Source organism: Miscanthus floridulus, chromosome 16 (assembly GCF_019320115.1).
Source record: "Miscanthus floridulus cultivar M001 chromosome 16, ASM1932011v1, whole genome shotgun sequence".
NCBI lineage: Eukaryota > Viridiplantae > Streptophyta > Magnoliopsida > Poales > Poaceae > Miscanthus > Miscanthus floridulus.
Window position 1 is genome coordinate 25,657,827 of NC_089595.1, and position 7,781 is coordinate 25,665,607.

A 7,781-nucleotide genomic window follows, 5' to 3' on the forward strand; every position below is an offset into this window, starting at 1 on the left:
ATGAATTTCACTACTGATAACTATTGCACTACTATGCTGACAACCAGATCGATGTTGCTACCATTGAAAATGAGCAGCTCTTAGCTCTTTCATTGCTGCTCCTATCGACCTGCAAATAAAGCACAGTAAGCAAGATAATATCAACTTGGCATACATCAAGCAGTAAGCACAACTTTGGTTACTCCACAATATTTTCCAAAAATCTTGCAACTTCAATTTTGATAGAAATTTCATGTATAATAGCATATAGATGAAATGGCAAGATCTCAAATAAGCAACTTAATTAAAATGTCATATTGTGCACTAAACGCCAATAATTTGTCACTACATATTATCTGATATAAAATTCACAAAAGCAATCAGGTTATATAATCATTTCTCACCTTTTGTTGTAATTCGCTGATTTGTTGTGTGAATAGCTGGTCCTGAAGAGATATCCATTGTATGGAAAAACAGTTATACACAAACTCAAACAAGAATCTGAAGGATGTAGAATTCCTTGAGCAGTCACCCTACCTTTGTACTAAGCACTCTATGCAGTCCTGCTTCAAGTTTCCTTTCCATTTGGTGCAATTCCTCTACACTCAATCCCTCAAGGTCTTCACCTCTCATCTGTCTACAATATCGAACAGTAAAGTCATTTGTTAGCTTCAAGGGTCCCTTTTCTCTCAAACAAATATTCTTTGAATCACATAATCAATATGGAACAAAACATAACCTAAGTCCATGAGTTGCTTCTGCAAGTTGCTCGTTCAAACTGGTATACTTGCTCTGCTCTACCTGAAAATTTATAAGGGAAAATAGGATTACTATATAAGTTAAATCAAACATTATTAATTATACATATACATACTGTTAATTCTCGTGACAGTAGTGCATGCAAACTACACTTGGAGAATAAGAAGTCCTAGACTGATTAACAATAAGATTGTAAGGAATACTGAGTACTATATGGTACTATGAAGAAACACTTATTAGTTCACCAACGTGTATCTTGACATATCACGTTGAAGGAAAAAAAGGATAGCTTGATAAATTTATCAGTCAATTCCTTCTCTTCAGAAGGTAAACATCGATTTTTCTACAGATGGTTATATAAAAGTAGTTGTAGACACTAAAATTGCTCATGAATAATTGATCAAACAGAAAAGAGTACTTTGCAATATTTATTCAATGTATCTCTCCCCTTATTTGAGTATGCCTTCCAATGCTCATGTACTCTGATCAATGATACTTTATACTAAGATCTATGAAAGTTTGCATCAGCTAACAATTGGCCAAAGATGCATGAGTTAATCACAAGGAACTACAAAAAGGTAGCTCATTAAGTCACTTGCACAACAAAAATGTAGTTGTTGTATGTGGACCTACTAAAATCATCTCAGCTCTGCAAATATCACATATCAAAATGATTGATTAGGTTGATATATGCAAGATATTCAAGATACTGTTTTCATAGCATCTCCAAGCTGCACGATGCACCCCCAATTTCAGTCCCCTAAAGCTGAAATATTTTTGAATGTGTCACCTCAGTTTTCCCATCTAAAACAATGTAACAAAAAGCCTGAGAGAAGGAACTCACTTGGAACAAAGAGGCATGTCTATTTTACATTTTACATGGTATTAAATCTGCACCTTTGGATGGTCCTCACATCCCCTGAACAAGGCAATTGGTTGTACCATGAAATATGCGACATGGAACAAATAAACAATCTAATCAAGTAGAGATGGTTGTAAAATATTGTTCAAATAGTAGAGCATGAAAATAATAACCTATATGGAAGCAGATCAATGAGGTAACAGAAACAGCTATTTACACGGCGAAACTATTTATCGTACAAGCTGCCAAGGAAGAACTCTAAGTAGGAAACCAGGTAGGCAATTCATGTGTGCTTACAAATATTTGTTTTTTGTTATGTTCCTCGCCATTCATGTCTGCTTACAAATATTTGTTTTAAATCGGTAAGCACGTACATTGGTAAACCAGGTAGGCAATTTGTGAATAGCGAGAACTGAAAATAAAATTGCAATCTAAGAATGCAGGCTACGAAGCTAGCACTCGTAGAGAAACAACTAACTAATAAGATCAGGGTAGGTTACTAAAGTGTAGAGCGGATCTTTTGGGAGTCCACTAACACAGTCAGTGAACTATCTGGAACAAGGCAATCCGTCAAATTGAAATTGGCCGCTGAACATATAATATCTCCATGAAGCGAGCTAACAAACTGATTTAATTAGAGGAAAAGATAATCATAACCCACATCAGAGCATCTTAAATTGCTATATCTACCTAAATGGAAATGAAAACTCACAAAATATTCCATCAATATTGGACTAAATCATTGCTTATATGCAATTCTGGAGACACATTAGGAAAAGTATCCATAAATTAGTTCTTCCAAAATCTAACAACAAGCAGCACTACATGGAGCTGTTGAACACTACAAGGGGTTTTATCAAAGAGCCCATTTTGGCAATAGACTAGGCCACCAGCGCTGTGCTAGCGTGCAGCCCCGCCGGACGCCAGCAAGAGGAAGCAGCGAAGATCGCACCTGGGCAAAAGCGACGGGCTAGGGTTTCGTGGAACGCTGCTGCACAGTCCAGGCCCTCTAGGATGAGGACCAGTAGTATGCCCGCCCGGTGCGCCGCCAAATCTGGAGAGAGGGAGCCGGGGTCCTGGAGCACAGGAGCTAGGGTTTCGTGGAGCACAAGAACCAACGTGGACCGACGGGAGGAGGCAGCACCGGTGAGCAGGCACGGCGTCGGCCACCGGCGGAGCCTAGCCGTGCTGCGCTCTGGCCAGGGACAGCCACCATGGGCGGATCTCGGGCGGCATGGCGGATCCAGGGCGGCGCGGAGCAAGGAGGGGAGGGGCCGGGGCCGGCCGCCGGCGGGAGGAGAGGAGGGGAGGGGCCGGCCGCCGGTGGGAGGAGAGGAGGTGGCGGATCCAGGGCGGCGGGGAGGATCCGGGGCGGCGCGGGGCAAGGAGGGGAGGGGCCAGGGCCGGCCGCCGGTGGGAGGAGAGGAGGGGAGGGTCCGGGGCCGGCTGCCGGTGGGAGGCAGTGAGAGGGAGCGGGGGCAGGGAGAGGAGGGCCGAGCAGGCGAGTCCGTGAGTGCGTGCATGCGAGGGTGTTTGGGGGCGGTGGCCGGCGGGTTAGGGTTAGGACTTCTTTGTTTTTTTATTTATCATATGCATGCATATATTTTTCTGTGCGTGCATATATTTTTTCTGTGTGTTTTTAAAGAACCGACAAAATAAATTGTATTTTTCTGTGAGTGCTGATTTTTCCGTGTGTGTATTGTCACGCACAGAAAAATCATACAATTATTCTGTGAGTTTTCGTATTTTTCTGTCGGGATATTTTGGAACCGATAGAATAATCGTAATTTTTCTGTGCGTACCAAAAAAAAACGCACAGAAAAATTCGTCACCCACTAGGGCAATTCGAGTTTCCAGTAGTGATAGAATTTGCTCGAAAGTGCTTGATGCCCGCATTGGAAAGAAGTTTCTTGCAAGTCGAGAAACCGACCCAGCATGATATTGATATGATCAAAGCAGGTAGGTTTCTCTGCACAACCACCTGAAATTAAGGCCTGGTTGTGCACTCTGAACTTAACTCTATCTTTCAGGCCCAGTTTTATTAACTTTTAGAAAAATAGACAAGTGTTCTGGCACCGAATTATATCATGTTTGTCAAGGAAAACATGTTTAGTATGCATGCCTTGAGACGAACTACTACTAGTGTAAGATTATGTTGTATATGCTTGCAAAAAACATGCTATTGATCCCTAAAGCTGAAACATCAGGAGTCACGTCATCCTTACATGAGTCTTGCTAGCTCTCGGCTCAGTAAGAAGGAATATTTTTTTTCTAAAAAAATGGAGGGCTAAACCTGCTCATCTAACAAGTTCAGCGCCTATACAGCTCCATGTTGCTATATGCCTATATTGCTAACTCAGCGCAAAGGTATCATCATTTGTTTTGAAGCATCAGGTATGTTCTGGACTCTAGAATAATGCAAGATCTTTACTCACATCAGTCTAGCCTGCCTCTCCCAAATTAAGGGACACACAAACACTACACAATACATAGAGGATAGCCTAGGTAGTAGCCATTTTGTAGGAAAGGATATGCCCTTTTTGTATGCAGATATGTTAGTGGCACATTAAAAAAGCGCTCTTATACAATCTTCGACAGATTGGCTTTAGGAAATATATCCCCTTGGTGGTTGAATTCCGTGGCGCAAGAATACTTATAGCTGTCCATGGTTGATTCTTCCTAAGCGCAAGAATACTTCTAGCTGTCCATTGTTGATTCTTAATAGGGAACTACTAGTCTACTTGGGGTTGTTGGATGGTCTGCAGATCTGTTGGCCCGAGATCTCCCGCACGGGTGAACTGACAGCTCACCGGCGTTCACGCACACACACTACGGCTGGAGAAAGAAGAGGGAGAGAGAACAGAGCACACACACACAGCACAAGCACCAGCGTTGGCCGGAGCTCTGCAGAGGAGATGGCAAAACTGAACTCTCTTACTTCACTGAGTTGCAGTGGGAAGCTATATATACAACTCTACACATCTAATCCTAATACACAGACATGCCAGGCTACTATGCTCCTACAGTGACTAGATGTGACAGCAGGGCTGACTTTGGCGCCCGCCTCTGCTGTGGCTACAGTGCGGCAGGGGAGCCTTTCAGCGCCTACCCCTATCGTGGCTACAGTGCAGCTGCAGGGGAGCCCTTTCGGCGCCTGCCCCTGCCGCACGTTCAGAGGGAGAACAGCAGATTACTTTACAATTCTTTCCCTAATCCTGCAGCTAACCCTAGAACCTCCACCATGCTGATCATCTTCTTCAGCTCTGTGAACCAAAGACGGCCGAGCAGCTTGGTGAGGACGTCCGTGAGGTGCCGACTAGTTTCAACGAACTCGATGACGATCTGTCCTTCATCGACACAGTCCCTAAGGAAGTGGAACTTGACGTCGATGTGGTTGCTCCAGTCATGGAGAACTGGATTCTTTATGAGGGCGATGGTAGGCTGGTTGTCCACCATTAGTGCTGGTGGGTGAAGCTTCCACACCGGTCAGCTCGCCCAGCAGCCGGCGCAGCCACACAGCTTGGCACGGTGCTATGGCCGCCGCCACAGTACTCTGCCTCGCACGTGGATAGCGCCACCACCTTCTGTTTCAGCGACAGCCATGAGATTGGAGCCGACCCGAGGAAGACGAGCATGCTAGAGGTGCTCCGCCATCTGTCGATGTCCCCCACCATGTCTGCATCGCTGAACACAGTGAGCTGCAGACCACTTCCGCCGATCTTGGGGAAGATGATCACCTGATCCACCGTCCCCTTGATGTACCGTAGCAGCCGCTTCACCCCTGCCCAGTGATCCTCTCGGGGATCCTCCATAAAGCAGCTAACGTAGCCCACGACGAACGCAATGTCCGGTCTCATGTGGACTAGGTAGCGTAGACCGCCGACGATGCTCTAGTAGAGTGTTGCACCTACCTTTGACACGGTACTAGCCTTCGTCAGCTTCAGCCGCTCCTCCATAGGAGTCACACACGGCTTGCACTCAGCCATGCCTCCCTGCTCCAACAGCTTTGAGGCGTACGCGCTCTGACCGAGCATGAGCGCCTCCTTCCCCTGTCTCACCTCGATGCCGAGGTAGTAGGAGAGCGCACCGAGATCACACATTCAAAAATGAGCCAGCATCTCACACTTGAAGCTGTCAATGTCCTCCACACATGCACCGGTAATGATCAAATCGTCCACATATACGCCGACGATGAGCTCCTCCTTCCCCTGTTGTAGCGTGTAGAGCGCGTGCTCGATTGCTCACCGCGTGAACCCAAGCTCGCCTAGCGTGGCATCAAGCTTGGCATTCCATGCTCGCAGGGCCTGCCGTAGCCCGTAGAGCGCCTTGCGCAGTCGGAGCACCCTGTGCACTGCTCCCTTGACGGCAAAACCCAAAGGTTGCCTAATGAAGACCGTCTCCGCTAGCTCGTCATTAAGGAAGGCCGATTTTATGTCTAGGTGATGGATGTGCCAATTCTTCGCTGCTGCCAAAGCCAGCAGCAGTCGGATAGACTCCATGCATGCTACTAACGCAAAGACTTCCTCGAAGTAGATGCCCTCACGCTGGACAAAGCCTCGGGCGATGTTGCATGCCTTATGCTTGACAATGGTGCCACGCTCGTCCCGCATGACCTTGTACACCCACTTCAGGCCGATCGGATGGCATCCTGGAGGTAGATTGATGAGCTCCCAAGTCTCGTTTTCCTCGATCGCCTTCATCTCCTCCAGCATTGCCCATCGCCAATTTGCATCATGCTTGGCCAGCGCGAACTTGGGTGGTTCCTCTACACTGACGAGAAGCAGCTTTGGGTCATTGAGCAGCCAACCCGCTAGAACTGAGGACCCTGTGCCACCGATGATGTCATCCAGCCTGTGGAACCGCACCTCCTCACCATCGTGGAAGGCATCCATGAACTCGGTGATGTCGCTTGGAGGTGAGGCAAACTTGATCGGCATCGATGGAGTCCCTTGTTCCACCGGAGTGGTTAGCACAGCACCTAGAGTGCTCGACACCCCAGCTGCAGTGCTTGGCACTACTCCTGGACCGCTCGTCACCACTCCTGGAGTGGTTGGCACCACTTGTAGGAGTGCTTGGCACCAGTCTTGGAGTGGTCGGCACCACTACAAGACCTCTTAGCTCCGCTATGGGAGCATTTCGACACCCATCCTAGAGTGGTCGACACCACTGTAGGACCGCTCGGCACCACTCCTGGAGTGCTCGTACCCCTCCCGGAGTGCTCAGCATAGCCCCAGGAGTGCTCGGCTCTGTTGCTGGAGTGGTCGGCACCTCCTCTCCAGTGTCTCCACAACCATGGATGACCAAGTGCTCGACGATGAAGGTGCTGGTGAAGCCACCAGCTTTCCCCTGTGCCAGGACTGTCCTAGTCCTAGGCCGCCTTCTCGTCAAACACAACATCGCACAAGACAACCACCTTGCCTCTGCGTGGGTCATAGAGCCGATACGCCTTGGTACCTTCCTTGTAGCCCAGGAGCACCATCGGTGTGCTCCTATCCTCTAGCTTGGTGAGGACCAGCTTCGTCTTCCTGACGTGGCCGATGTAGCCGAATGTTCGGTGGAAGCACACGCTCGGCTTGTGCCCATACCAAGCTTCGAATGGCATCACGCCCTTCAGGGCCTTTGTGGGTGCGCAGTTTAGGATGAACACCGCCGTGGTCACCGCCTCACCCCAAAACCTTATCGGCATGCTCTTGGCCTTCATCATGGATTGAGCCATGCCGACCACCGTTTGGTTCCGCCGCTCCACCACGCCATTCTACTATGGCGAGTATAGTGTGGTGTGGTGTTGCACCACACCCTGATCCACGCAGTATGCAGCGAACTCCACCGAAGTGAATTCGCTGCCGCGATCAGTACGCAGCACGCATAGCTTGTTGCTGCTCTCCGCCTCAGCGCGCACCTTGAACTCCTTGATCGCTTCCACCACCTTGTCCTTGCTCGTCAGGAGTTGTAGCCACATATAGCGACTGCAATCATCCACGAGTAGGAGAAAGTACCACCGACCACCGTTTGTGGCTGGCGTGATTGGCCCACAAAGATCGTCATGGATGAGCTTGACAGCGTCTGCCACGCGATACTTGGCCACCTTTAGGAACGGCGGCCTCGTCTACTTCTTAGTCAAGCAGCTGTCACACACCTCACCTGCGTGCTTGATGTGGGCTAGCCCTCAGACCATCTTCTC

The 7,781-nt window shown here is 48.3% G+C and overlaps 1 long non-coding RNA gene across 1 annotated transcript; it reads right to left on the reverse strand.

Annotated features, from left to right (window-relative positions):
• Positions 1–297: 297 nt before the first annotated feature.
• On the reverse strand, positions 298–793 carry LOC136511688 (uncharacterized). The gene is made up of 3 exons (XR_010772801.1): positions 719–793; positions 517–616; positions 298–425 (listed from the first exon to the last, which is right to left on the reverse strand). It is a non-coding gene; the product is annotated as an uncharacterized lncRNA (long non-coding RNA).
• Between the last annotated feature and the right edge of the window lie 6,988 nt (positions 794–7,781).